The sequence below is a fragment of the Lytechinus pictus genome, chromosome 11 (assembly GCF_037042905.1).
Source record: "Lytechinus pictus isolate F3 Inbred chromosome 11, Lp3.0, whole genome shotgun sequence".
Lineage (NCBI taxonomy): Eukaryota > Metazoa > Echinodermata > Echinoidea > Temnopleuroida > Toxopneustidae > Lytechinus > Lytechinus pictus.
The window spans coordinates 6,667,850-6,695,255 of NC_087255.1; the positions used below are offsets into that span (position 1 = coordinate 6,667,850).

The window sequence follows — 27,406 nt, forward strand, 5'->3', positions numbered from 1 at the left end:
TTATACTATATGAACCTAACAGTATTTGTTTAACTGTTTAGACAACCATGTTTAATTTATTGAAAATTAGATATTGAAAATTAAACTTTGTTGCTTAAGATTTAAACACTTGTTTAAACTGTTTAAACAACTACTGTAAGGTTTATATAGTAAACAGCGTTGTATAATTTTTTTACTGTGTATACGAACGGCATATTTACATTAAAGTCATTGACTATTGGCTCTCAAAAAAGGGGGGGGGGGGCGGCACGGGCTGGATGTGCCCCCCTGGATCAGCCACTGCATGTATTGTACCTTTTAAAAACAATCAATGTTTGATAGTGTCATTTAGATGATTGCTATATTGAGCTAATAATATTCTATACACTCACAACAAATTTGTTAAGGTAGAATTTCTTATGATACAATCCGCGCTCAATCTTGTACACAAGGACGGTGTCGGATGAGGGGGAGTGGTAGGGGACAGGGGTTATGATTTCTATATAGCAAAAAAAAAAAAAAAAACGGGGAAGGGAGAAAAGGAAAAAAAGTAGGAAAAGGAGATCTGATTTGTTACTGTTAGACTTTTGGGAGTTTTTTTTTACTCCGTGGTGTATATAATTATTTCAACACCCCTCATCAGGCCATGTCCTCTCAGACTTTCAACTCCATAGTTTTTGCAGTGTGAATTTCTCACGCAAATGATTATTGAGAAATTATTGGGATATCTCACTGTTTATTACCAATTCGTCTTATGCCAATTCGTCCAATTGTCATCTCGTCTACTATCATTTGGTCTACCATCAGTTCGTCCACTGACCACATGGTATACTTTCATTTAGTCTATTAAATGCCATTCCGTCTAATAACCAGTTGGTCCAATATCCATTTAGTCCATATACCATTTGGTCTAATCAAGCTATAAGGTGTTAATTGTGCAAAGTGAATGAAAAGAAAATGGGTATTGGACCAACTGGTTATTAGACGAAATGGTAATAGACGAACTGGTGATTAGACGAAGTGATAATTGGACCAAATGGTTATTGGACCAAATGGATGTTAGACGAAATGTTTATGGACGGAATGGTATTCGACTAATTGAAGGTAGACCATGACTGTGGTGAGTATGGACGAGTTGGCAGTGGACGAATTGGCAATTTACCATACCTACTTCTATTTGAGAATAAGGAGATGAGAGATGTCAAAAGCTTTTGTTTTACCGTATACGCATCGCTGCGTTAATACTTGCGGAAAACACCATCATTAAAGGGTGAAGAGCTCCGAGGAAAAAAAATAATGTAACTTGGGTTTCTATCATTTCTTGATTTTACTTATTTACGGAAATTGTCATGTCGAATGATTCTTATTTTTTTTCAATGGCCATTGCTTCAAGATCGATGAGGTGTATAGGTGATATACAGGTAACCAGTCTAAATTGTGTTCAACATAAGACTTTGTCTTTTTTCCAGTCTGTGTCTTTCAAAGTAAATATTAATATCATCAAATTACGAATTATGCTTTAGATGAATTTACGTTTAAAATACACTCCAGTCTGACGGTATAAATGCATCTACATCATAACATTGCAAAATAACACCAAAATAACAGAACAAAACAAAATTCGCAAACGTGATGAATACAATGAAGGACCCCAACTATACCAAATTGCACAACTTGAACAACATGTGCATTAAGAGATTACTCTCCCCCTTGACTGATAAATACTCCGTCATAGCTCGTGTTTTGACGCCGTTTACCAGACGCCCACCCGTTAATTTTTTTCCTGGTTTTAATATAAAAAACAGGAAAGCCTGATATCATTCAATTCTAAAAAGAAAAATGCATACTTCCGAAATGTGATCATATTTGTCAGTATCAGTTTGCTATAGATTGCCAAAGACAAAATATTTACACGCATCTTTAAAATTCTGAGAGATGATGTATTTTATTTCTTAACATACCCTGATCTTCTTTTATGTAAACAATAACATAAACATAAATGATGAAATATAACATTTTTAATTTCTTAGCTTAAGTTTTTTTAAATAGTAAAATTGTTTCCTCAAAAAAACGGAAGTCGTTGTGGTAAAAAAAAAATAGCAGACATGCAAGGGTGTGTACAAATTTCTGCAAGTTGGTTGGATTTGAAATTTGAATGCTATTTTGTTTAATAGAATACTTGCTTCATAATGATCTATAAATGCTTATCTTTTACGTTGGGAGACCATTCATAATATGAATATGATATGAATCAAGCAGAGTCAAACTGAGCGTCTTTCATTAGGAACCAAAATAATATTAAGAGCTTTTAATCAATAAGATTGATTCCAAATAAGATTTAGACGTTTAATCTCATTTGGTTTGGTCCCTAATTACGTTCCAAGGAATTAAGAGTGAGCGACATTAAAATCTTTGAATATGAATATAATATGTTAGTATGCATATTTTCAACGTAGTAATTGGAAAGGATGTTATACGAAAAGATAACGAAGGGGAAACGTCGGTCGGGTCGGGTAGCGGACCTCTAACAATTTACAGTCCGCTGTTAGCAATGTCTCGAAATGCGTTATTGAACTTAATATCAAATGATCCCTTGGGACCAGCAAAGGTGTTGAAATATTCAGAGCATAAAGAGTGCAAATAAAATGTGATTTGTTCAGCCTGCCCGTAGCTAGAAAGAAATGTAATGACATTTATATTTTCCTGGCATATTTTGTACAACTGGAGATGTTAAAGGTATATTTTTCTCTATTGTGTATAAAAATAATAAGTATAAAAATGCATATGAAATTATCTTTCAAAATCTTTATTTACACATCATGGTGATCTAAATTTGCTATATTGGGAGCAGACTAGCTCCCATGACATAATTTTGATGACATTTAGTTTGCTTCTCAAACAATCTTTATGGGAAAGTGCTCTAGGAAATGGTGATTACCCTTTCTTGTCAGAAAATTTCACCCCTTCTTGCAAGATTTCGATGGTACGTCACTGACTCTGGATGACAAATATTACAAAGAAATCTTAACTAAATACGCTAAGGGATCCAAGCGACCGTGACTTACACGTAAATAATGATAATTCATAATACATTTCGGAATTTGGCATTTCGAACGAGTGTTAAATAAATGTTATATTTCCTGTTGGTCGTGCCTGGTAATAAACATGTGTACTTAACGTATTTCAAACGTTTGGTTTGCTGAAAGTCACGCTGAAATTGATGAATAAAATATCAAATGCGCAGGCTTGCAAGAATCGTGCAGCGATAAAATCTATTCAAAGAAAATGATATTTTAGGTAATATGCTAACAAAAGATTTCCCATGCCAACTAAATATGTATTGAACGTGGTAATTGATGGCTTCGGTCTGGCATGTCTGGCAGCAACATACATGAAAGGATAACCACTTCTCTCTATTCAAATAAATAAATAAATTGTTTTATAAGTAAAGGGCCACACCCAAATATTCTGTGTTCTCTCTATATCTGATTGTGTCATTTCCTCTCTCCTTCATTCACTTTCATTATTTTGATTTTTTTTGGGGTCAAAATCTACCGCAAAGTTAGATTTTCATTTTTAAAAGGCCAAGAGTCGACGTTCTTTCGAAATTTTCCCACACACGCATATTGCGCCACCTCAAAATGCTTGGCTCCCTATCCGAACAGGGCCCCCGTCTTACAAAGAGTAACGATTGATCCAATCAATCTCAACTGTATGGAAATCCAACCATACCATAAATTTTCAACAGGAAATTTGCACAAACCCCTTTCTAGTAAACAATCTCCTTTATAGTACACAAAGATAATCACACCGAATCTTCAAAAGAACAAGGCAAGTATGGATATACATCGTATCTAGAAAATATGTTGAACAAACATATATTTTAGATGTTGGCGTTGCTGGCCGTCCATAGTTGTGGTGGATCGGATCATTCGCAACTCTTTGTAAGATGGGGCCCAGTTCTGATTTCACAAAGAGGAAATAGAGTTCAAATGAATTTCAACGGTCATGTGTAACGTCTCCAGGGTCCCGTCTTACGAAGAGTTACGATTGATCCGATCAATCTCAAGTATATGGAAATCCGTCCATGGCATAATTTTATCTTCACGTTATTGGCTCAATGTCCTTTGAAAACAAAGAGAAGCATACTGAATTGTCAAGAAAAAAAAACAGAGAATGTATGAACATACGTCATTTCTAGAAAATATTTTGAACAAACATGTACTTTAGATGTTGGTGTTGCTGGCCGTCCATAGTTGTGGTTGATCGGATCAATCGCAACTCTTTGCAAGATGGGGCCCAGTTCTGATTTCACAAAGAGGAAATAGAGTTTAAATGAAATTCAACGGTCATGCTTTGTGTAGCGTCTCCAGGAATTGGTTTGCATATCGGGGTAAAAAAAACTTCTTTGACAAGCACGCCACTCTGAGGTTTTATTAAGATGTGTGGCAAGTGGTTACCACTGTGCGGCGTATGCTTTGATACAAGATAGACATTCAAAGGTTTGACTGTTAAAGAAAGGAGGTGGGGTCGAGTAGACAACCAATTTGTGCCAGTCCCTGTGGTGAGTTTTATTCCGGAAATCAGGAATCGCGAACATATCAAAGTCTTATACCTGACAGCATTGCCTTCTTCTGTCCTTGTTCAAACTTTCGAGTTCAAAGGATTTCGCCCTTTCGGGTGAAAAATAACAACACCAGTTTAACGACAACAAAGACTCTAGAGATATGAAGCAAAACTGTACCATGAAAATAATGTCAATACATAGAAAAGAAAGTGAAACCGTGAAGGGTGGCCTTTTAGCTTGTATTGATCATGGTAACATGTGTATAAACGAAAGTAGAGTGAGTGTTTATATGTTACAGATATATAAGTGAATGAGAAGTGGAAGCAGGAGAGAGAATGAATAGAAGAAGGAAGACAGGGAAATTGAGGGAGAGAGAATGAGAGGGGGGGGGGGGGTTGGGGTGGGTATGTAAAAATGAAGAAAGGATCCCAAGAGACTTGATCGGCCGAGTGGTTCTCTTTAATGTATTTATTCTTCATTTCGTTTTCACAGAGAACACAAGAGAAAGGGAAATGAAACGGTCACCTTGACGCATAAAGGCTCTGCTATTGAAGATATTGACGCCAGTGAGTTTGACGAAGCACGCTTAATATGAATGGTCGCATTATGCAAGCATTCAATACACACTGAGAAATAATATAGTATCTCATGTTGTTGGGAGAGCGTCACGTTTCGTTAGACATGTGATGAAGCGTATCTTTCAAACATAAGCTCTTCGGCGGGGGACAGCCACAATATGGATACCCTTCAGTGAATCGGAGAGAGGATATTCCATTACATGAAGGTAATGGCAAGGCTGGAAGATGATTGAAATGCAAAACAAGTTTGAAAGGAAAGACGACCAAATAATTTTTAAATCGATGTCGAAAAGTTCGAAATAAAAAACACTGTTTTCTTAAAAATAATACAGACATTTACATGCGACTTCATTCTAAAAATCTTCTATTTATTTTGAAATTATTGTCTGTATTATCGTCTGTATTACTTGTTAGTATCATAATTATTATCATTGCACTTGAAATGGCATTATTATTGTTGTTATCATTATTATCATTATCATTATTATTGTGATTGTGATTATCATTATTTTTATTATTTTTATTATTATTATTATTATTATTATTATTATTAATGTCATCAATATTATCATTACTATTGGTAGTTATATAATAGTAGTATATTTGTTACTACTTTTGTCTTAAAAAGTATTATTATTATTATCACTGTCATTATCATTCATTAGCCAGATAATAATAATTATCATCATCATCATAATAATAACAATGAATGATAGAGAATGGATATTATGATTATTCATATAGGTATAAAGATAGTTATCATCTGGGTATTTGCTATGATATAACTATGAGTTAGATATCTCTCCTTTAAAAAATAACAAAACAATGTTCACATCTACCTTAGATATCAGAAGTATACATTCTTCATTCATATAGGTAAATTGGTCTACAACTACTTCGACTACTTTATCTTTGGTCTCATCCTGCATGGCAGGGGCGGTGGAAAGGGGGGGGGGGGCAGGGGGCACTTGTCCCCCCAAAAAATAATAAAAAATAAAAAAATCCCGTAGGATAAAAATGATTTTTTTTTTCCAAATGGAAAGTGCCCCTTTTTCGAAATGAAATGTACCCCTTTTCAAAATAGAATACCATTTTCGAAGTAAAACCTATAAACTAACTAATACATTTAAGGCTTAAAATCACAACATTTTTGGCTTACGCTTCGCGGTCGCATCAATTATTGATTGTTTAGTAAGGTACTATTCTTGTTTATGGTTACAAAAATGCTTAGAATGTCCAGTTTTCAGGTTGAAATATTACACATGTTTGCCTCGTGTTTCGCTCTCGCATCAATTATGTTTTATTAAGGTACCCATTCTGTTCCCGGTTACAAAAAATGTATAGGATTTCCAGAATTCCCAGTTTTCAGGTTGGAATATCACAAATTTTCAGCTCGCGCTTCGCGCTCGCATTATTCGATTGGTGAGGTATGTATCCTATTTATGAGTCACTAAAATCAGTCCTTAACAGGTTTCGTTTCTGGTCAGCATATTAAAAATATGAGCTCGCGCTTTGCGCTCGCGTTAATTCTTTAATTAGATACACATCTTTTTCATGATTACGAAAACTGCTCGGAATGTTTAATTTTCATGTCTTATTACATGAAATGTCCAAAAGTTTGAGCTCGTGATTCGCGCTCGCAACATCTCCCAAGAATTAGAAATTGACCAACTGGCAATTAGACTAAATGAAAATTAGAGTAAGTGGATTATTGGACCGCATGTAGTGTAGATCAAACGGCAATTAGATGAAACCAATGGTAGACTAAATTGGTATTGCCCATGTGGTATTAGACCTTCTAAAAGTTAGACCAACTTATTGTTTATCAAGTGAACATAAAGCACCAGTATTATACTGGACCTAAAGGATTTCAAATTCACATGGTACTATCAATTATGTCAAACTTTTGACGGAAATCGTTCGAAATTCGAGGTCACAGACGATATCAATCCTCAACGTGATCACGTGATTGTCTTGAATTGAAATTGCTAAAACACGAACCAAAAAATTTCACCAGGAGTTTTAACTGATGATGCTGATAGAAATAAGGCATCAAAGTTATTTTAAAATGCACTCTTTTTTATATTCTGATCTGGGCAGATGGGTTTTTTGTCATGACAGGCATGTTTAACAAGTTAACCTTCAAATTAATATCTTATCGGAACACGCTGCTTTGTACCATTTTCAAACAAATCCAATTTACCTTCTGAGAGCTTTTTATACCTGATACTGCTCTAAATTCAATCATAAAATCAAAACCAAAATGCAGCAGACGAACTAATGATGACGACCTAATCAATATATTGAGCAGACCAAACGGCACTTTTGTAAGTTTTGATTTAATATAACCGTCATCAATGAAAGAGTAATTGGTAAATTTGATAAGAAGTATACATGTTATCGCTAGGCTACATGTAATTAGGTTTTATACGGAGCTCCCATGGAGTTCAAAACGCTTTCCCCCAGGGTTGTATGTATAGTAGGTCTAGGTACATGAATCGACATGCAGCTTGTCACAGCGCCGTGATATGAATTTGGCAAGTCGCTTTGCGAGTAAGGAAGGGGGAAAGGGTGGGGGGGGGGGGGGTGTTTGCCCTATTTCTATTCTTCTCATCCTTCCAAATAGAGTCGTGTCTTTTCCCCAGGAGCAGGGAGATCGTGTCTCTTTCTGATGAGAGCTAGGAGTATATTAGCTCGCTCAAAGCATCATTTCAACAAGGTCAGACACAATAGTTTTCACACAAAAACAGCTAATATCTGATTTTATCCAAAGAATATTCCCCATCCTAAAACATGTAAACGCGTAGGGGCTTATATTACATTGTATATACACATCCGCAAAAACGGCCTAAAATGCCACTATAAATACGATAAAGCGAAATGGCATCTTTTCGAAAGCACAACCTTTTTGATATGGCCACCGCTATTAAAATTTGAACCACCAAGTTCGCATCACAAAGGGACTATCCTTAAAAGGTACAATTTGATTCCTTTGGCACATGTGAAACTATGGATTACTAGGATATTGCTTATCCACCTGTAATGACTAGTCGATCTAATTTGACAGATGCTCGCTCATTGACGGTGCTATTAACGAGGAAATATCATAACTGTTCATACTGACAATGTGATGCCTTCTTGAAAAAGAAATCTTATACACACTCAAATGCTAATAATATTGCAGTTTATTTAACCACATATACTACTTTTTAAAGGGTTTGATCGACTTTCAGGGAAAGAGTAAAAAGATTTTTTTTTTATCGCAATACATTTCTAAAGATGTTATGAGAATAATTCTATTAAAAACAAAATATTTAAAAAAGTAGACGGAGGATATCATAGCTTTCATTGAAAATTATTATAAATTAAAATCACAGAGGTGATGACGGCGATGATGATGGTGATGATGATGGTGATGATGATGATGGTGATGATAGTGATGATGATGGTGATGATGATGATGATAATGGGGATGATGATGATGATTACGATGATGATGATGATGGTGATGATGATGGTGATGATGATGGTGATGGTGATGATGATGGTGATGATGGTGATGATGATTACGACAATGATGATGACAATGGTGATAATGAGACACTGTATATGGTGATGGTGGTGCGGCAATGATGTTGTATCTTGTCATGATATTGAAGTTTTACTTGGCCCCCTTCACCTTGATAATTATGACCGACGTCTCTCAGCGCTATATCATAGTGTATTCTGATGTTCATGATCGTACACGTGATATGACTGCCATGGTCTGGCAAGGATACGGTTTGATGTAATACCGTGCCATCTTCATGATCTTACTGGCTATCGGATCATACAAACTTCACATTGACTCTTTAATTATTGATAGAAATAAGATGAACGCCAAACATGATTACTGAAAAATCACGTAAAAGGTAGTTGCCTATTTGTCCTGTCATATTATGGGTAAGAGACTGTGCCAATTATACTGATCCTATACCCCCGTATTGAACATAGCGTGGCCATGCCTCAAGCAAACATCTTCTTATTACGATATCATATACTTTTTAAAAGGTGTTAAGGAGTCATTTTGGTTTTGACGATAGTTTCCGGTGCCTGTATTCTGGACTAGTCCGTGCTAGAATGATGGGAAGCCAAGCGTGTCAAAATCTTTTAACACAAAATATTTCATGTTTACTGTATTCATCTGAATACTTTTTTATGCATCAATAGAAAATTACTGAATTTATCACTGTCAGACAATTATCACTTGTTTGAGTATCAAAATGTGTTGATAAAGTGAATGTCAACTTGACAAGAAACGTGCCGCATTTGGTTCTCCATATTTAAACCACAGAGGAAGATCATGGTTGAGTGTAATCTTGAGTTTAAATTACTATTTCTTGTCTAGGAGTTTAACATGGCCCTGAAACATTCTCCATGATTTACATGGGGTGTTGCCTGTGTAATTCACCACAGACAGCAACCCATGGAAATCTGGTACTGTTTATATGCTAAATAGCAAAAATTTAAAACAAAATCATTTCATTTTGTAGCATAACCATTTTTTTTCTTGTCATATTTCTCGTGATCAAAATGAAGGTCATTTTTTTGCTTGTAAAATTTAAAATATATAGCATCCCCCTGTTAAAAATCGTTCCTGGAGTTTAAACGATACTGGCGCATTTTAAAATAACCCTATAAGAATCAGTCGAGCGCTGCCCATTGTCTGTTAAATAGACCAGATAATTATAATTTAATATGAATTAGTTTAGAAAGTTTATATCCTAAAATCAACTTATTCTGCGGATTACACGACATCGTAGCGCACAGATTGTATCGCGTACGGTGGAATTCGTTCATGAATAATAAGTGGAACATATCACAAGTGATAAACATAAAACCAATCAGGGTCCTGTAACACAAAGGTAAGCAATTAATCGTACGCTTGATTGTCATGATTGATTGTACATTGTAGTCAATGGAATCAATCGTAGAAAAATGTTCTACGATCATTGCTAAGTTTTGTGTTACGGGCCCCAGAAGAGCGATTGCCTGGTTTACATTTGGATTCAAATTCCTGGTATTTCTTTCCAGAGAATCGAGACGAGAAATACCTTGCACCTGTCAATAGGCATGATACTTGGAAACTGGTCTGCATGCGCTACTTGTTGCTATATCGGGCAAGCATTGGACAGCCGTTCATGTATCTTAGTAATCGAGGCAATTGTTATCCATGGTTTAAAACGCGCATGAACATAAAGATATAAATACAACGAAAGCAATTATCACAAAGTAGGTCCTATTATTCACAATGACTATATATCCAACAAAATTAATAATCCATTGACAAGCCATGTATTAGTAACAATCAACATAATGTTTTGAACTGTTTGAATTGCAAATAGGGCCTGTTTACAGTGATGATCCATAATATATTGCTGATTGTATTGAGTTTAAAAGTGATTGTGTTTTCATGATGACTAAGTAAAACAAAAAATTCCACCTACCTCACTAGGAATCGGTGATCGTCGACTACGACGGTTATCCCACAGGTGCGACGGTGGTTCCAGTGAACTCGATGATGCCGAGTGACTCCTTGACTCCATATTGATTAAAAATTAATCCTTGATCACTTTAAACAAATGGATATAGCTTTAAAAAGTTGGACTGGTCAACGTACCGGTCACAGCCGTGTGTATTCCAACTCTGGAATGTTCAACAGAAAAGAGTGGACGTCGGCCCGTTAAGATAAATGAGATCAGTAAGGCCTCGCCTCCATTGTCTTCGGTATGATAATTGATCCTATACAGTTGTTAAAACATTCCTTCTATATTCTAGCACATGTTTTGCAGATAATTACGTCACACATTAATGTAGTTTACAGGCGATCGTGGTATCATGTGCGTTTAACGCAAGTTAACTCCCACGCCGTCTGCTGACTTAATGTATACGCTAAAGAAAACAATATTTTCGAGTGTGGTGGTGTCGACAGCAATAAATCATCAGTTTGCTTTATGATCTCTTTATTTCTTTTCCTCATCTATTGTAGACGGGAGAAATCGTTGATTTTAATACAGAATAAGATGGGTATTTTTCAATGTGAACGCGGTGATGATAAAACACTCGGATCACGTGATTATTTTACTTAGTCACCTGACTTTCAGATGATGAACACGCGAAAATGTTACCAGTCAAGTGAATCGGTCATGCGCAGCAAAAGTAGAACAGTATAATCCGAGATGAACATTCTGATAGCTGAAACGTTTCTTAATCTGTGAAAAAAAAGATGTTGTCGGAGAATGATGGCTATTATTTCTCCTATAGTGGATCACGAGCTCTAGAGTGCGTATGAAAGTAGTCAAGTTTGTGCTTATGATGCGAGCATACATATGACGCATTCAGGCTTATTGTTATTAGCTTTTCACTTTTGCAGTCAACAGAAACGAACAAATAAGCACTCGGGGAGTCGATTGACAAAAGTCTTCTCCAAAACACTCGATCAGTCTAAATATTCTCAAGATGAGATCAATGTTTTCACTGCATTTCATTCAGATGAATGACTCGTTTCATGGTTTGAGGAGCTATTGACGTTTTCATCTAAACATGACTGTGATGGATAACAACAATAATCTTGGCGAATATAACGACCATGCAAGAAAAACAAAACAGCTATCCGTGTTATAAAGATACAACGGCGTTTTTATCCATCTCATTCAGACGCTTAACAGAGTGTGAGGAATCGAGTAGCTTTGAACGTGAGCAATCTTCCACATGTTCAAATCGTTTCATTTTTCATTCTACCGTTTAATAAAAACACGATTGGAAAGGTAAAAAAGAGGTCTTTTGAATTCGCTGAGGAGCAATACCATTCGGTTTAAGAGCGTCGAAAAGAGAATTGATATTGGTTTTAGCTTTGATGGATATCTCAAGCAAATAGCGTAAGACGTGGAATTGAGTTTGGCAGGAGAAGTACACAATAGGAGAGGTAAACAGCAGAGAGGTTCTTGTAAATTGTTAACATAGATCTTGTGAAGACTCCGATGAAGGATCGATCGGAAAGAGAGAGAAAGAAGGGGAGGGGGGTAAATACTACACAGAAGGATAGAAGGAATATAGGATTGTAAGAAGAAAAAAAAATAAGAGAATGAGGGAGATAAAGAGAGAGGGGAGGGAGAGAAAGAAATATTGAAAGAGAGAGAGACTGTGGGAATGGAAAGAGGGAAATGAAATGGTATACCGAGTGGGCGAAGCAAGATAGGAGAAATGGAAAAGAAAGAAAATATAATGGAATGTGTTAAAAGAAGAAGAAGGGGGGAGAGAAAGAGAAAAAACTGAGATAAAGGAGCGAGATGTGCGGGGGTAATATCTAATATTCTATTATGCCGAATGGTCTGTTAGGCATGAAATGAGAGCTGAACTTCTTATAATGTCGTCACTTAGCCAATTACGCTGGCATGTCTGGTAAAAAGGTCGTTCTGCTCTTACGAAGTATTTACCCTAAGAGTACGTGATCCACTGCTAATTGGACCGTGTTAGCAACTCAGTTTGTCCCTGATGAAAATGAAGCAGGCATATCCATATTCTCCATAGCCCTCATCGAGAACAAACTTTAACAGTACATGCACATGGCAGGTCCGGTGCAAATAATGTTGTTCATGATTTTGATAGAATCAACTCCAAATGACCACAAATACTGAGTTCAGGATTTCGTCACGAGACATATACGAAGACGTCTTAAGCTACGATGAAACCGCATCTTAGATATCCATCCGTGAATACGTCATGATATACTTAATCAAGACACAAAATACACGTATTTATTGCACCTATTTAGCACCAAGCTTCATATTTCTATCAAATTTTGACGATTATTTGCCAAATGCAAGTTGTTAAAAGCATAATAATGTCCAGTGTGCGTCACGAAAACCGATAAAAAAATATGTCCACCTGGAGAGGAACTGTAGTTCTAAAGCAGAAAAGTTTTGATGTTGACTGGCAAGATATTAGTAGCATCAAGTTTCACGGACAAAAAGCTGTATGATTATCATGAAATTAAGAGGGAAAAACCCCAGGCATGGGTATTCCCTCGCCGACACTAAAAGCTCGCACTTGCCCTGGCGACCGGCGCACACAAATCCATGGCACGCATCGGCGGTGGCGCTTCCCTCCTCTCTCCCGCTCTCTCCACTACATCCGATAGCAGCTACTCGTCCGAGTCGACGATATATCTTCACCTGGTTTTTTTAGATCGATTATTAATAAATGAAGAGTCCATTAAGCTTCGGAGCTCCCTGGTGGCCTATGAGTGATGCCTGTAACTGTTTCTATCATTGGAAGATTGTTTCAGTGATTCCGATTCCCAACCTGATACAGTCATATGACCCTGATCAACCCGAGGTCTAAGCTCGTGGGCTCGTGTAGTGATTACGGAGCCCAACCAACAACGTTTCAACGAGCACGCTCATACTCATATATTCCAATCTCTTGATTTCGAAGATCATTTTGGAGCGCTGATAATTTGGAATGAAGGATGTGTTAAGTATATACGTTCTCAAATGTCACGCTAATCCTCCCTTAAGCGATTCACTCTCCACGTATCTTAAACCTGAGAACTGTGAGTTCACCCACAATTCCCTGCTTAAAATACAAACATGCCAAAAATCAATGGCTTCGTATAACCGCGGAAAATAAATCTGTCTGCCAAATAATTGTTACTATCTACTAAAGTCTTTGATACAGATGGGACAATAGATATATGTATAGATGTATAATTATGATCTTTAATGAAGTATATTCAATAATGAGACTGAAGTCTAACGGAATGCAACGAATTAGAAATAATCCTGAAATTTAGCCATAAATCAAAGCGATATGATCATCATAGTGACATTGACCATAACTGATTTTTGCTGTTGATATAATATAAGAAAATTATTTACAATCAAAAGTGAAAAATTACTGAAAGAAAACGACGTTAATAAAAAGGAAGGCAAAGGGCAAAATGATGGAGAGATGAAGAGAGAGAGAGAGAGAGGGGGGGGGGGGTGAGAGTGAAGAGCTGGAGAATGAGAGATGAAAAGACGAGGTGAAAAGAAAAAGAGAGAAGTGGAAAGAGCCTAAGGGACACAGGATATACGAGAGATCCATTGCATATTTACATAGAAATTAATCTGGATATCAATCTACCTCGGCCCAAGTGCATTTTCATTTCTCCCGTGCGTTGCATGCACCTTTCCCTTCATGTTCACAAGGGTCCCCTGATTCCACTTTCTGTACGGATTAGACAGGTATATACGTACTGAGGTCTTCAGGCACCGAAGTGAAAGTGATATTAGCTTTGACAAAGGCGTAGAACTTTCATGATCTCTCTGCATGGTCGAAGTTTTATACCGTCAGTATTTCAGTGGCAGTGTTACATAGGTCAGGGGAAGGGGGGGGGGGGGGGGGCAGATGACGTCACAATCGTAATATGAAGCGATTGTGATATGAAGAGTGTGGAAAGAACGTATTTTGAGAAAATCCATTTCAAAATCATCTTAAATCTATTCAGAATGTTTCTTTACTTATATAAATGTCGGGATTTCATAGAATAAATAAATATTAACAATGGACGATGTCTTGGGATTTGTTTTTATTTGCTGGATGAATGAAAAGACAATAATGAATCGACAGAAAATCAATTTTTAATCATCTTAAATTATATGACATGTGATTCTATGTTTAAATATCAAATTTATACAAATTTTATTTTCAAATGACACAACATTTTGAAAGTTATTTGGAAAGAAAGCCATTGCAATGTTATCACAAAGATATATATATATATAAATTTTGATTGAGTGAAAAGGAAATTCCAGGAATGCATGCTCTGTATTAGATTCGTAGGTTCTCATATCAAATTTATTCAGGAACAAACATAGAAAAGTAAAAAAAATGAAAAAGAAAATAATTAGTAACTCCTCAACAGAAATTTTTTTTTTCTCAGATTGATCAGTTTTTATCTACATTGGAGCCGAGGTGCCCCTTTTTCTCAAACTTCTCGCCTGAACGTCTTTTAATTAGGGGGTGAAGCACGATCAGGATTTAGATTAGCAAGTAACCTTGGCAACGCCGGTGATGGGGAGTTGTTGGAAGTGGCATTTGTGATTAAAAAACACCGGGCGTGTCAACAACGAAATACTGTCGTATGGTTAGAAAGAAAATTGCCCTTTATAGTGAAGGAAGGCTTTGGGGGTAATATTGGAATTGGAAGAGTAATCAGGATGAGTGTATGTAACATAGCCGTTGAAGGGACGGTGTTCTAAAGGCCACCGCACACCATACGACTGTTCGCGATCCAATTTTGGAACAAATCGCATTTTGCTTATTTTCTGAAAATGTGAATGGAACATATCATTTTATTTGAGGTTAAAATTAATTAAAAGAATACAAATATAACCATTTTTAAAGATTGCAAGCCTTTATTTTGGAGTAAAGGCCAAATTAGTTTCAAATCGTAGCCAATCGTACAACTGCTATGACGTCATTACGACTAGATATTAAATTCGCTTCTATTCTAAGAAGGATGATAGCATAGTCACATATTTGAACATGGGTATTCGTACGATGATTTCGAACATTACACAGTAAGATATTCCACGTCTCAATATTAGCATAAAATTTTACTACGTTTTATTCCAAAATCGGGTCGCAGACCAATCGTAAGGTGTGCGGTAGCCTTAAGGTGTGGGGGAACCCTTGCCATACTGGGAGCTATACAGTGCGTCCACAGTGTATGCTACAGTGTATGCTACACGGTGGGGAACACAATGTGAAATCGCATTCATACTTTAGAATTTGAGCAATCAACAGTGTGAACACGCTGGCAGTGTGAACAGTCACAGTGTCCTGTCGTCCACAGTGTAAAAAAGAATTCCACACTGTGGAAAGTTCAGCATTTTAACAGTGTGAATAGTATTTTCACTTAGTTCACTAGGTGACCACACTGTGATAACTGTGGTATTTCCAGTAGGGTGTGTCCAGCAAGCGATAAGAAAAGGGGGAAGAAAGGAAGAAAACGAGGAAGAAGAAGAACCGGTTTTATAGCCTTGTACAAAAAGCATAGCCTATACAAAGTTTAAATACAATTTAAAATTGAAATGATAAGAAACCACGCACGAGCTTCTATGCCATCTGCCACGGCTAGCGCTTGCATTTGTGTCTTCGTTATCAAAACAGGGGAAACACTTCATTTTTGTCACTTAAATTGGTATCCACTAACTGAATATGAACTACGAACGAAGCTTACAAACAGAATCCAGCCCCTTCATATAATATTTGCTGAGCTGGAAAAGATGTATTTCCGTCATTAAAGACTACCCGAAACATTAAAAAAAAATCTCTATTCTTAAAGACTGAACTGCTTCCAGGAGATGTCATGCCAACTCGATTATTTCCTTTTTTGTTTGTTGAATGAATTATACCATAATCTTCCTTCCTATTTTCGTCATTGATTTTGACGTGGTAATAATGGCGAGACGGTCGCAGAAGTCTATGAATAAATTGGTCTCGTATGGATTACTCGGGATACCTGGGCCCCGTCTTACGAAGAGCTGCGATTGGTCCGATCAATCGCAACTATGGAAAGCCATATAAAATGCATGTTTGCAAAAAAAATCTAGATATATCCATAAATTCATTGATTTCTTGACAATTATGTGTGATCTCCTTTGTTTACAAAGGACATTTTACAAATTTTCTGTTGAAGAAATTATGACACTGATGGATTTCCATAGAGTTACGAATGATTGGATCATCGCAACTCTTTGTAAGACGGGGCCCTGCATTCATCTGCATAGAAAATCAACAACTCCTTGATAGATGAACAAATTCTTTGAGAGATAGAGATATAACAACATTTCGATATGACAACTTATTTGGGCTCACACACACAATTGCATATTGATGGGGGGGGGGGGGTCCGGATCGTTTGACATATATAAGGATTTTTCTGATTAAATCATTGCATTGCACTTTGAACGTCAGAGTTCTTTTTTCAATTTATGACACCATTCTGAATTTAGTTCCTCGTTCGTTTCGTTTTATCGTATTTCTTTTATTGTACAGTGTAAAAACGTATTGTCCTTTAATATGTTACCTTGCTTCGCTTGCACGCACACATACTAAGAAATATCAAATGGGCATTACAAAAACACGATTCATGTCGATGAATCGGCAGGGGGAATCATCATAACTTCAAGAAATTAGATTATTATATTTTTGTCTACTTTAAGGTTAATTTGACTTTATTTAGCTATATATTGGGATATAACCATTTCATTTGCTGAATCCATTTTGTTCAGAGATCAATCTCAAACAATTTAAAAATTTTTCAAACTCAGATAGGTGGTAGGACTATGTTTCACGTCTTAGTCACGCTTAATTACATACACTTGTGGCAGTAATAGTGTACAAATAGTTGCTCAAATATTGAGTTTGACCACTATTCCTGATATTCCGGATAAACGCTTCGTACCCCTCCCTCCCCTCGCCTCCCCATCTACCTCTAGTTTTCCTCCCACAACCTATCCACCCATATTTTTAATCCACCTTCTTTCATTTAGATTTCCTTTTTTTGCTTTGTCTTATTACCCCTTCCATTCTTCGCTCTTCCCCCTCTTCCCTCAACCTGACAAAACAAACACACACATCCCACGTTCCCTTCTCCAACACGCTACTAATCGAATCTCATGCGATGTTTGGAAATGCAATATTCTAATCCGACTCCTTGTAAAGAGCAAGAGAGCCCGGGCTCTCGTACATCGGTAGAGATTTAAAGTGCACGCTTATTTCTTGTATAACAGACGCCAATGACAATAGAGGAAACGATAGAGCCCTGAGGTACATCCCACTACCATTTCGTTTGTAATCGTTTTAACGTCGATATATACATCGGGTTCTCTTTTCTGAAGGCGTTTAACAAGTTAAAGGCACAGATCACTCAGGAAGAAGTCTTACACTACACTGCAAAAAGGTGAGGTGTTAAAGCTGACACCGCTCGATGTCCCTAAAGGGCCGCATGTTAGAATTACACCAAAAATATTTATAATACCAAAGAGTGTGGAACTAGAAGTAACCATCAAAGTTGTTGTAGTAACACCCATTTCTGTTGAAATACACAGTAAAAAAGCTGCATGAATTTTATACAACGCTATTTACTTTAGAGTAGTTGTTTAACAGTTTAAACAGGCATGTTTATTTCTTTGAACCTTAGATATTAAAAAAGGAAACTTTCCTGTAAATGGTTTTAAACACCCAATTAAACTGTTCAACAACAATGTCATGTAGTAAACGAGTATGTAAAAATACATAATAAACAGCGTTTTTACTGTGTAACACTAAAAATTCAACACCTGAGTATACCGATTGGTATGATCCTCTGTGTATACCTATCAACACCAGACTGAGTGGGAGCATTTGACACAGAATGTTCGAATCCTGGTCACGGCATTTTTTGGTGTTTTATCTATTTTGTAAATACAGTATGAGGATATATACAAAGTACGCACTTATGGTTGGAAATCAGGCAAGCCGTGATCGTCTTATATAGTGGTTAGTACATTGCGTTGTGGTCGCAATAACCCAGGTTCGAATCACGGTCACGGCATTTTTTAAAATTGGTGTTTTATCCATTTTGTAAATACAGTATGAGGATATATACAAAGTATGCACTTATGGTTGCAAAATCAGGCAAGCCGCGATCGTCTAGTGGTTAGGACATTGCGTTGTGGTCGCAATAACCTAGTTTCGAATCTTGGTCACGGCATTTTTTTTAATTGATGTTTTATCTTTTTTGTAAAGAGAGTATGAGGATATATACAGAAGTACGCATTTATGGTTGCAAAATCAGGCAAGCCGTGATCGTCTAGTGGTTAGGACATTGCGTTGTGGTCGCAATGACCCAGGTTCGAATCCTGGTCACGGCATTTTTTTTAAATTGGTGTTTTATCTTTTTTGTAAAGAGAGTATGAGGATATATACAAAGTACGCATTTATGGTTGCAAAATCAGGCAAGCCGTGATCGTCTAGTGGTTAGGACATTGCGTTGCGGTCGCAATGACCCTGGTTCGAATCCTGGTCACGGCATTTTTTAAAATTGGTGTTTTATCTTTTTTGTAAAGAGAGTATGAGGATATATACAAAGTACATGTGTACGCATTTATGGTTGCAAAATCAGGCAAGCCGTGATCGTCTAGTGGTTAGGACATTGCGTTGTGGTCGCAATAACCCAGGTTCGAATCCTGGTCAAGGCATTTTTTAAATCGGTGTTTTATCTTTTTTTGTAGAGAGATCATGGGGACTAATACAAGGTACGCACTTATGGTGCCAAAATCAGGCAAGCCGTGATCGTCTAGTGGTTAGGACATTGCGTTGTGGTCGCAATAACCCAGGTTCGAATCCTGGTCACGGCATTTTTTTTTTAATTGATGTTTTATCTATTTTGTAAAGATATCATGGGGACTGATACAAGGTACGCACTTATGGTTGCAAAATCAGGCAAGCAGTGATCGTCTAGTGGTTAGGACATTGCGTTGTGGTCGCAATAACCCAGGTTCGAATCCTGGTCACGGCATTTTTTTAAATTGGTGTTTTATCTTTTTTGTAAAGAGAGTATGAGGATATATACAAAGTACGCATTTATGGTTGCAAAATCAGGCAAGCCGTGATCGTCTAGTGGTTAGGACATTGCGTTGCGGTCGCAATGACCCTGGTTCGAATCCTGGTCACGGCATTTTTTTAAATTGATGTTTTATCTTTTTTGTAAAGAGAGTATGAGGATATATACAAAGTACGCATTTATGGTTGCAAAATCAGGCAAGCCGTGATCGTCTAGTGGTTAGGACATTGCGTTGTGGTCGCAATAACCCAGGTTCGAATCCTGGTCACGGCATTTTTTAAATTGGTGTTTTATCTTTTTTTGTAGAGAGATCATGGGGACTAATACAAGGTACGCACTTATGGTGCCAAAATCAGGCAAGCCGTGATCGTCTAGTGGTTAGGACATTGCGTTGTGGTCGCAATAACCCAGGTTCGAATCCTGGTCACGGCATTTTTTTTTTAATTGATGTTTTATCTATTTTGTAGAGATATCATGGGGACTAATACAAGGTACGCACTTATGGTTGCAAAATCAGGCAAGCCGTGATCGTCTAGTGGTTAGGACATTGCGTTGTGGTCGCAATAACCCAGGTTCGAATCCTGGTCACGGCATTTTTTTAAATTGGCGTTCTATTTTGTAAAGAGAGTATGAAGATATATATAAAGTACGCACTTATGGTTGCAAAATCAGGCAAGCCGTGATCGTCTAGTGGTTAGGACATTGCGTTGTGGTCGCAATAACCCAGGTTCGAATCCTGGTCACGGCACTTTTTTTTTAATTGGTGTTTTATCTATTTTTGTAAAGAGAGTATGAGGATATATACAAAGTACGCATTTATGGTTGCAAAATCAGTCAAGCCGTGATCGTCTAGTGGTTAGGACATTGCGTTGTGGTCGCAATAACCCAGGTTCGAATCCTGGTCACGGCACTTTTTTTTTAAATTGGTGTTTTCTATTTTTGTAAAGAGAGTATGAGGATATATACAAAGTACGCATTTATGGTTGCAAAATCAGTCAAGCCGTGATCGTCTAGTGGTTAGGACATTGCGTTGTGGTCGCAATAACCCAGGTTCGAATCCTGGTCACGGCACTTTTTTTTAAATTGGTGTTTTATTTATTTTTGTAAAGAGAGTATGAGGATATATACAAAGTACGCATTTATGGTTGCAAAATCAGTCAAGCCGTGATCGTCTAGTGGTTAGGACATTGCGTTGTGGTCGCAATAACCCAGGTTCGAATCCTGGTCACGGCACTTTTTTTTTAAATTGGTGTTTTATTTATTTTTGTAAAGAGAGTATGAGAATATAAACAAAGTACGCATTTATGGTTGCAAAATCAGTCAAGCCGTGATCGTCTAGTGGTTAGGACATTGCGTTGTGGTCGCAATAACCCAGGTTCGAATCCTGGTCACGGCACTTTTTTTTTAAATTGGTGTTTTATCTATTTTTGTAAAGAGAGTATGAGGATATATACAAAGTACGCATTTATGGTTGCAAAATCAGTCAAGCCGTGATCGTCTAGTGGTTATAGGACATTGCGTTGTGGTCGCAATAACCCAGGTTCGAATCCTGGTCACGGCACTTTTTTTTTAAATTGGTGTTTTATTTATTTTTGTAAAGAGAGTATGAGGATATATATAAAGTACACACTTATGGTTGCAAAATCAGGCAAGCCGTGATCGTCTAGTGGTTAGGACATTGCGTTGTGGTCGCAATAACCCAGGTTCGAATCCTGGTCACGGCACTTTTTTTTTAAATTGGTGTTTTATCTATTTTTGTAAAGAGAGTATGAGGATATATACAAAGTACGCATTTATGGTTGCAAAATCAGTCAAGCCGTGATCGTCTAGTGGTTAGGACATTGCGTTGTGGTCGCAATAACCCAGGTTCGAATCCTGGTCACGGCACTTTTTTTTTTAATTGGTGTTTTATCTATTTTTGTAAAGAGAGTATGAGGATATATACAAAGTACGCATTTATGGTTGCAAAATCAGTCAAGCCGTGATCGTCTAGTGGTTAGGACATTGCGTTGTGGTCGCAATAACCCAGGTTCGAATCCTGGTCACGGCACTTTTTTTTTTAATTGGTGTTTTATCTATTTTTGTAAAGAGAGTATGAGGATATATACAAAGTACGCATTTATGGTTGCAAAATCAGTCAAGCCGTGATCGTCTAGTGGTTAGGACATTGCGTTGTGGTCGCAATAACCCAGGTTCGAATCCTGGTCACGGCACTTTTTTTTAAATTGGTGTTTTATTTATTTTTGTAAAGAGAGTATGAGGATATATACAAAGTACGCATTTATGGTTGCAAAATCAGTCAAGCCGTGATCGTCTAGTGGTTAGGACATTGCGTTGTGGTCGCAATAACCCAGGTTCAAATCCTGGTCACGGCATTTTTTTAAATTGGTGTTCTATTTTGTAAAGAGAGTATGAAGATATATATAAAGTACGCACTTATGGTTGCAAAATCAGGCAAGCCGTGATCGTCTAGTGGTTAGGACATTGCGTTGTGGTCGCAATAACCCAGGTTCGAATCCTGGTCACGGCACTTTTTTTTTTAATTGGTGTTTTATCTATTTTTGTAAAGAGAGTATGAGGATATATACAAAGTACGCATTTATGGTTGCAAAATCAGTCAAGCCGTGATCGTCTAGTGGTTAGGACATTGCGTTGTGGTCGCAATAACCCAGGTTCGAATCCTGGTCACGGCACTTTTTTTTTAAATTGGTGTTTTATCTATTTTTGTAAAGAGAGTATGAGGATATATACAAAGTACGCATTTATGGTTGCAAAATCAGTCAAGCCGTGATCGTCTAGTGGTTAGGACATTGCGTTGTGGTCGCAATAACCCAGGTTCGAATCCTGGTCACGGCACTTTTTTTTAAAATTGGTGTTTTATTTATTTTTGTAAAGAGAGTATGAGGATATATACAAAGTACGCATTTATGGTTGCAAAATCAGTCAAGCCGTGATCGTCTAGTGGTTAGGACATTGCGTTGTGGTCGCAATAACCCAGGTTCGAATCCTGGTCACGGCACTTTTTTTTTAAATTGGTGTTTTCTATTTTTGTAAAGAGAGTATGAGGATATATACAAAGTACGCACTTATGGTTGCAAAATCAGGCAAGCCGTGATCGTCTAGTGGTTAGGACGTTGCGTTGTGGCCGCAATAACCCAGGTTCGAATCCTGGTCACGGCACTTTTTTTTTTAAATTGGTGTTTTATCTATTTTTGTAAAGAGAGTATGAGGATATATACAAAGTACGCATTTATGGTTGCAAAATCAGTCAAGCCGTGATCGTCTAGTGGTTAGGACATTGCGTTGTGGTCGCAATAACCCAGGTTCGAATCCTGGTCACGGCACTTTTTTTTTAAATTGGTGTTTTATCTATTTTTGTAAAGAGAGTATGAGGATATATACAAAGTACGCATTTATGGTTGGTAAATCAGGCAAGCCGTGATCGTCTCGTGGTTAGGACATTGCGTTGTGGCCGCAATAACCCAGGTTCGAATCCTGGTCACGGCACTTTTTTTTTTAAATTGGTGTTTTATCTATTTTTGTAAAGAGAGTATGAGGATATATACAAAGTACGCATTTATGGTTGCAAAATCAGTCAAGCCGTGATCGTCTAGTGGTTAGGACATTGCGTTGTGGTCGCAATAACCCAGGTTCGAATCCTGGTCACGGCACTTTTTTTTAAATTGGTGTTTTATCTATTTTTGTAAAGAGAGTATGAGGATATATATAAAGTACGCACTTATGGTTGCAAAATCAGGCAAGCCGTGATCGTCTAGTGGTTAGGACATTGCGTTGTGGCCGCAATAACCCAGGTTCGAATCCTGGTCACGGCATTACTTAAGTCATATTGTTTATATTTTTATTATGAGTTTTATTTAAATGTATACCTCAACTTGAAACAGGGTCATGCAGCTTCCATTAATGCAAAACATCATGATGCGCATAGATAGTGCAATGTGTGATATTCAAGTTGACCTTCGCACAGCATAGAGGATAAGCATAACACTGAAAATTTCATCAAAATCTTATCAATATCAAATAAGAAATGTTCAACAATTTAAAGTTTTGCTTTCACAAGAACATTTCTAATCATAAGAGCACAGCACAGTATGCAAATTAGGTGACTGAAAAAGTCATTAACTTACTACTTCTTTTGTATTATATTATATGAAATTTCATTTTCATTTTAGCTCTTATAATGTAAACCTTTGTTTGACTATAGCTTGGACATTGTTAAAGGAGGGAACGTCACCAATATTTTAATTCAGTATAATTCAACTAGGATGATTTTTTCCCAATAATGATCAAGTCTAAAATGAAAATAGAGATCAATATGATAATTAATGATGAAGTAAAATATAAGGGCAATTCTATAAAATAATCAACCTTTTTGTACATCCAACCCCCATTTTTCTCAAGTCTTACTCCATTTCATAAACTGGTCAAATCGTGGTCATTTGAAAACATTACTGTAAAAAAAACCCCAAGAAACCAGAGACAGACAATTTCATGAAGGTCCCAACTATAAAGGGTCGGACGTACATGTTTTATGGAATTGCCCTCAAGTGAAAAAATGAGTTTATGACAATGTTGCTTTCCCTGTGAAATGAAGTGAAAAGTCTAAGGGCCTTTTCACACGTGAATCTTGAATCACCATTGTAATGATGATTGCAATTCGTCTTTAGAATCATCGGACCTTTCACGTGCTCACTCGAAAACTGTAATTTGAATTCGAATTTCCGAGCGAAGGCGGTCTGTGACCTTGGTGACTTGTCAATCAAATTATTGCATCGCAAATACAAACTACGATGAGTGCATGACAATCTACGGAAGTGCTTGAAAGGTCACGTAAGATCCACCCCCCAAAAAAGAAGATATTTCGGAGGTCAAGCCTTTCACACGGAAAATTCGTACCGTAATTTGAGTGAACCTTAACTGGAATTCACCTCCGGAGTAGAATTTGAATTAGTGATTTTAATCATGTTCTTGTTCGGTTTTACACGCCTTATTTTTCACTGGAATCATTAAAATTACAATTTTGTTTACCGTGTGAAAGGGCGGTAAGTGCCATGAATTTCTGCGTTTTATCTGACTGTTCGATCCAACTTTAATTACTAGGATGGACTTTCCCTTTAACGAAAGAAATGAATACGTATTGGAAAGATGATAATGCCAAGTAAGACCTGGGAATGAGACAAAGACAATGCTCACAATTGGAAAACATAAATATGCAGATCACGTTTGTTTTCTGTAGCTGATGGAGTCCATCCGATCTAACCAGGCTTTACTCACCCCCCCCCCCCTCGAACCGCACCCCTCTCCCTCACAAGTCTTCTTGTTTAAACATTCAAATTGCCTGTTTTAATGATACACAAGTGAAGGCATCTAACACCAAAACAGAGCACGGTAGAATCTATGGAAAACTTGACACATACATGTCCAAAATTGAGCTTCATGGTTAATGAGGTATACATAAGAAGTTTAACTATTCCATTGAAGTCTGAGATATTTCTAAAGTTCTTGTGAAGCAAGGTTGACCAAACTTGCTACTAAAAGGAAAGTGTTAAATTACCAATCGGGTGGACATTTTAAAAAGATATAAGGGTCTCCATTGCAAAGATGACTCCTTGTGATTCAGGCTTGACTATGGAAAGCCAGTGACATCATATTAGTCGTCCCCACATTATACACTGGTTTCAAAATTTCAACCTGGCGAGTGTTTCATTATTATTATTTTTTTTTTCAATTTCAGTTAAAAATGGTCTTTATTGATTCACAAACCTGATGCAAATATCAAAAATCGCACAAGAAAATAAAAACAGCCGTTGTTTAATATGTTTACGGGTTTTATAAGCACACTTCATGTATATTCAAAATGCTGAACAGAATTCCAAGAAAAATACAAAGCACACATTTTTGGTAAGAATCAAGTACATATGTCAGTGATATATAAAGGCTGACATTGTGCATGCAGCACAGATGATAAATAATATGCATAATGTACATCCAGAACAACCGACTTAAGAGACGAGGCTAGGACTTAGTGTATTATTGGTATGATGATAAATGAAATAAGAGAAAATTAGTTTTCAACTTTCGTTGAGCATACCAAGTAAAAAAAAAGGTAATGGGCAATTTTTTAATCATTGATGTTCTGGCTTGGAATGGTTGATAGATTTGGATCGAGCGAAGTGAAATGTTATTTTTCCTTTTTCGAGGCACCCATGTCTGAAATATAATATAAACATAACAATAATAATAATGATATTAATAATAATGATAGTAATAATAATGATGATACAACAACAACTACTACTACTACTACTACTACTACTACTACTGCTGCTGCTACTACTATTATTAATAATAACAATAATCATAACAATAACGATAATGATAATAATGATGATACTACTACTACTACTACTAATAATAATAATAACAACAATAATAATAATAGTAATAATAATAACACATTTCTATAGGGTTATAATGATAATGAATTTGCGAGTTTTCTACAATTCTAGTCTCCCCCCTCTCCTCAAGAGTTGATAAAAATCAACTTCTTTCAAACACTGCTTGCAAAATCATCAACTTTCTCCTCCTTGCCATGGCAACCATTTAACATCAACCAGTCAAGTACCGCGCAGGTGCAGTCATGGGTCGGATTGGGAGGGTGGGGAGACTTTTAAAACAGATAGAAAAAAAACATTGGTGGGTGCACTGACTTTCTTTACTCATGAACGTTATACCCGCGCCTTCTCGGCACCCCCCATTTATTTCTCAATGTGGGACGGGGAGAGGGGAGGGCAAGCGGCCCCGGGTATCATCCTCGAGCTTCACCAGAGTTCACTCAACTTTACCCCTATATACCCCCTTTACTTATTCTCCTCCGCCGCATTTCCGATCAAGCAAAGATCCAGCTATGCATATTTCATGTCAAATTATCGATGACTTCACAAGAATGGAATCAAGCGGACATGAGAAGCTCGAAAACAGCCCGGCAGGCAATTTATAGATGGACAAAAGGTTACATTGGATGCTTGCCTTCGAAACGGAAATAATAGAAGGGAATATTTTCTGCTTCACATGTATGCGACCACGCAATTGTAAACCTAACAAATGTTATTAAAAAGTTCGTATGACATTCACTGTTAGAAGACGGTTAAAGGAGAAGACAAAGAAAAAGAAGAGGAGGAAGAAGAGGAAGAGGGAGAAGAGGAAGAAGAAGAAGCAAAGAAGAAGAAAAGGAGAAGAAGAAGGAAAGACAGAAGGAAAAGAAGAAGAAGAATAGGTCAAGAGGAGGGAGATAAAGAAGAATAGCCACCCACTGAGTCTACTACTTCTTTGACTTCTTTCTTGACTTTTTCATCCTTTTTTTCGTATTGTTTCATTTTCTTTGTTTTGTAATATTTTCTATTTTCGTTGCTAGTCCCCTTTCTTTATACATTTTCTCTCAATCTTCTCTCCTTTTTACAGTACGTTTTAGAGGACTTTTGCTCCGTGTGATAAAAGGGTGAAAACACCGGTTACAGGATCAGTGGCTTTTTGAATGATTAAACTTTAATAGTCTATTTGCAGGCTGAGCTTGTGATTTATTGATGTCAGTGATGAGAGTTACTCCATCATGCATTCATTGCTTTGATG

General features: G+C 37.0%; 29 non-coding genes across 29 annotated transcripts; all 29 read left to right on the top strand.

Annotated features, from left to right (window-relative positions):
- The first annotated feature begins 18,995 nt into the window (after nt 1-18,995).
- Nucleotides 18,996-19,067, top strand: TRNAH-GUG (transfer RNA histidin (anticodon GUG)). The gene has a single exon. It is a non-coding gene; the product is annotated as a tRNA-His (tRNA).
- An 88-nt stretch (nt 19,068-19,155) lies between these two features.
- Nucleotides 19,156-19,227, top strand: TRNAR-GCG (transfer RNA histidin (anticodon GUG)). The gene has a single exon. It is a non-coding gene; the product is annotated as a tRNA-Arg (tRNA).
- A 95-nt stretch (nt 19,228-19,322) lies between these two features.
- Nucleotides 19,323-19,394, top strand: TRNAH-GUG (transfer RNA histidin (anticodon GUG)). The gene has a single exon. It is a non-coding gene; the product is annotated as a tRNA-His (tRNA).
- An 87-nt stretch (nt 19,395-19,481) lies between these two features.
- TRNAH-GUG (transfer RNA histidin (anticodon GUG)) lies at nt 19,482-19,553 on the top strand. Its single transcript has one exon. It is a non-coding gene; the product is annotated as a tRNA-His (tRNA).
- Nucleotides 19,554-19,642: 89 nt separating this feature from the next.
- On the top strand, nt 19,643-19,714 carry TRNAH-GUG (transfer RNA histidin (anticodon GUG)). Its single transcript has one exon. It is a non-coding gene; the product is annotated as a tRNA-His (tRNA).
- An 87-nt stretch (nt 19,715-19,801) lies between these two features.
- TRNAR-GCG (transfer RNA histidin (anticodon GUG)) lies at nt 19,802-19,873 on the top strand. The gene has a single exon. It is a non-coding gene; the product is annotated as a tRNA-Arg (tRNA).
- Nucleotides 19,874-19,960: 87 nt separating this feature from the next.
- On the top strand, nt 19,961-20,032 carry TRNAH-GUG (transfer RNA histidin (anticodon GUG)). The gene has a single exon. It is a non-coding gene; the product is annotated as a tRNA-His (tRNA).
- An 87-nt stretch (nt 20,033-20,119) lies between these two features.
- Nucleotides 20,120-20,191, top strand: TRNAH-GUG (transfer RNA histidin (anticodon GUG)). Its single transcript has one exon. It is a non-coding gene; the product is annotated as a tRNA-His (tRNA).
- Nucleotides 20,192-20,280: 89 nt separating this feature from the next.
- Nucleotides 20,281-20,352, top strand: TRNAH-GUG (transfer RNA histidin (anticodon GUG)). Its single transcript has one exon. It is a non-coding gene; the product is annotated as a tRNA-His (tRNA).
- Nucleotides 20,353-20,435: 83 nt separating this feature from the next.
- Nucleotides 20,436-20,507, top strand: TRNAH-GUG (transfer RNA histidin (anticodon GUG)). Its single transcript has one exon. It is a non-coding gene; the product is annotated as a tRNA-His (tRNA).
- A 90-nt stretch (nt 20,508-20,597) lies between these two features.
- TRNAH-GUG (transfer RNA histidin (anticodon GUG)) lies at nt 20,598-20,669 on the top strand. Its single transcript has one exon. It is a non-coding gene; the product is annotated as a tRNA-His (tRNA).
- An 89-nt stretch (nt 20,670-20,758) lies between these two features.
- Nucleotides 20,759-20,830, top strand: TRNAH-GUG (transfer RNA histidin (anticodon GUG)). Its single transcript has one exon. It is a non-coding gene; the product is annotated as a tRNA-His (tRNA).
- A 90-nt stretch (nt 20,831-20,920) lies between these two features.
- On the top strand, nt 20,921-20,992 carry TRNAH-GUG (transfer RNA histidin (anticodon GUG)). Its single transcript has one exon. It is a non-coding gene; the product is annotated as a tRNA-His (tRNA).
- Nucleotides 20,993-21,083: 91 nt separating this feature from the next.
- TRNAH-GUG (transfer RNA histidin (anticodon GUG)) lies at nt 21,084-21,155 on the top strand. The gene has a single exon. It is a non-coding gene; the product is annotated as a tRNA-His (tRNA).
- A 91-nt stretch (nt 21,156-21,246) lies between these two features.
- TRNAH-GUG (transfer RNA histidin (anticodon GUG)) lies at nt 21,247-21,320 on the top strand. The gene has a single exon. It is a non-coding gene; the product is annotated as a tRNA-His (tRNA).
- Nucleotides 21,321-21,411: 91 nt separating this feature from the next.
- TRNAH-GUG (transfer RNA histidin (anticodon GUG)) lies at nt 21,412-21,483 on the top strand. Its single transcript has one exon. It is a non-coding gene; the product is annotated as a tRNA-His (tRNA).
- A 91-nt stretch (nt 21,484-21,574) lies between these two features.
- TRNAH-GUG (transfer RNA histidin (anticodon GUG)) lies at nt 21,575-21,646 on the top strand. Its single transcript has one exon. It is a non-coding gene; the product is annotated as a tRNA-His (tRNA).
- Nucleotides 21,647-21,737: 91 nt separating this feature from the next.
- TRNAH-GUG (transfer RNA histidin (anticodon GUG)) lies at nt 21,738-21,809 on the top strand. The gene has a single exon. It is a non-coding gene; the product is annotated as a tRNA-His (tRNA).
- A 91-nt stretch (nt 21,810-21,900) lies between these two features.
- TRNAH-GUG (transfer RNA histidin (anticodon GUG)) lies at nt 21,901-21,972 on the top strand. Its single transcript has one exon. It is a non-coding gene; the product is annotated as a tRNA-His (tRNA).
- Nucleotides 21,973-22,062: 90 nt separating this feature from the next.
- On the top strand, nt 22,063-22,134 carry TRNAH-GUG (transfer RNA histidin (anticodon GUG)). The gene has a single exon. It is a non-coding gene; the product is annotated as a tRNA-His (tRNA).
- An 83-nt stretch (nt 22,135-22,217) lies between these two features.
- TRNAH-GUG (transfer RNA histidin (anticodon GUG)) lies at nt 22,218-22,289 on the top strand. The gene has a single exon. It is a non-coding gene; the product is annotated as a tRNA-His (tRNA).
- Nucleotides 22,290-22,380: 91 nt separating this feature from the next.
- TRNAH-GUG (transfer RNA histidin (anticodon GUG)) lies at nt 22,381-22,452 on the top strand. The gene has a single exon. It is a non-coding gene; the product is annotated as a tRNA-His (tRNA).
- A 91-nt stretch (nt 22,453-22,543) lies between these two features.
- On the top strand, nt 22,544-22,615 carry TRNAH-GUG (transfer RNA histidin (anticodon GUG)). The gene has a single exon. It is a non-coding gene; the product is annotated as a tRNA-His (tRNA).
- Nucleotides 22,616-22,706: 91 nt separating this feature from the next.
- TRNAH-GUG (transfer RNA histidin (anticodon GUG)) lies at nt 22,707-22,778 on the top strand. The gene has a single exon. It is a non-coding gene; the product is annotated as a tRNA-His (tRNA).
- An 89-nt stretch (nt 22,779-22,867) lies between these two features.
- TRNAH-GUG (transfer RNA histidin (anticodon GUG)) lies at nt 22,868-22,939 on the top strand. The gene has a single exon. It is a non-coding gene; the product is annotated as a tRNA-His (tRNA).
- A 92-nt stretch (nt 22,940-23,031) lies between these two features.
- Nucleotides 23,032-23,103, top strand: TRNAH-GUG (transfer RNA histidin (anticodon GUG)). Its single transcript has one exon. It is a non-coding gene; the product is annotated as a tRNA-His (tRNA).
- Nucleotides 23,104-23,194: 91 nt separating this feature from the next.
- Nucleotides 23,195-23,266, top strand: TRNAH-GUG (transfer RNA histidin (anticodon GUG)). The gene has a single exon. It is a non-coding gene; the product is annotated as a tRNA-His (tRNA).
- Nucleotides 23,267-23,358: 92 nt separating this feature from the next.
- TRNAH-GUG (transfer RNA histidin (anticodon GUG)) lies at nt 23,359-23,430 on the top strand. The gene has a single exon. It is a non-coding gene; the product is annotated as a tRNA-His (tRNA).
- Nucleotides 23,431-23,520: 90 nt separating this feature from the next.
- Nucleotides 23,521-23,592, top strand: TRNAH-GUG (transfer RNA histidin (anticodon GUG)). Its single transcript has one exon. It is a non-coding gene; the product is annotated as a tRNA-His (tRNA).
- The last annotated feature ends 3,814 nt before the right edge of the window (nt 23,593-27,406 follow it).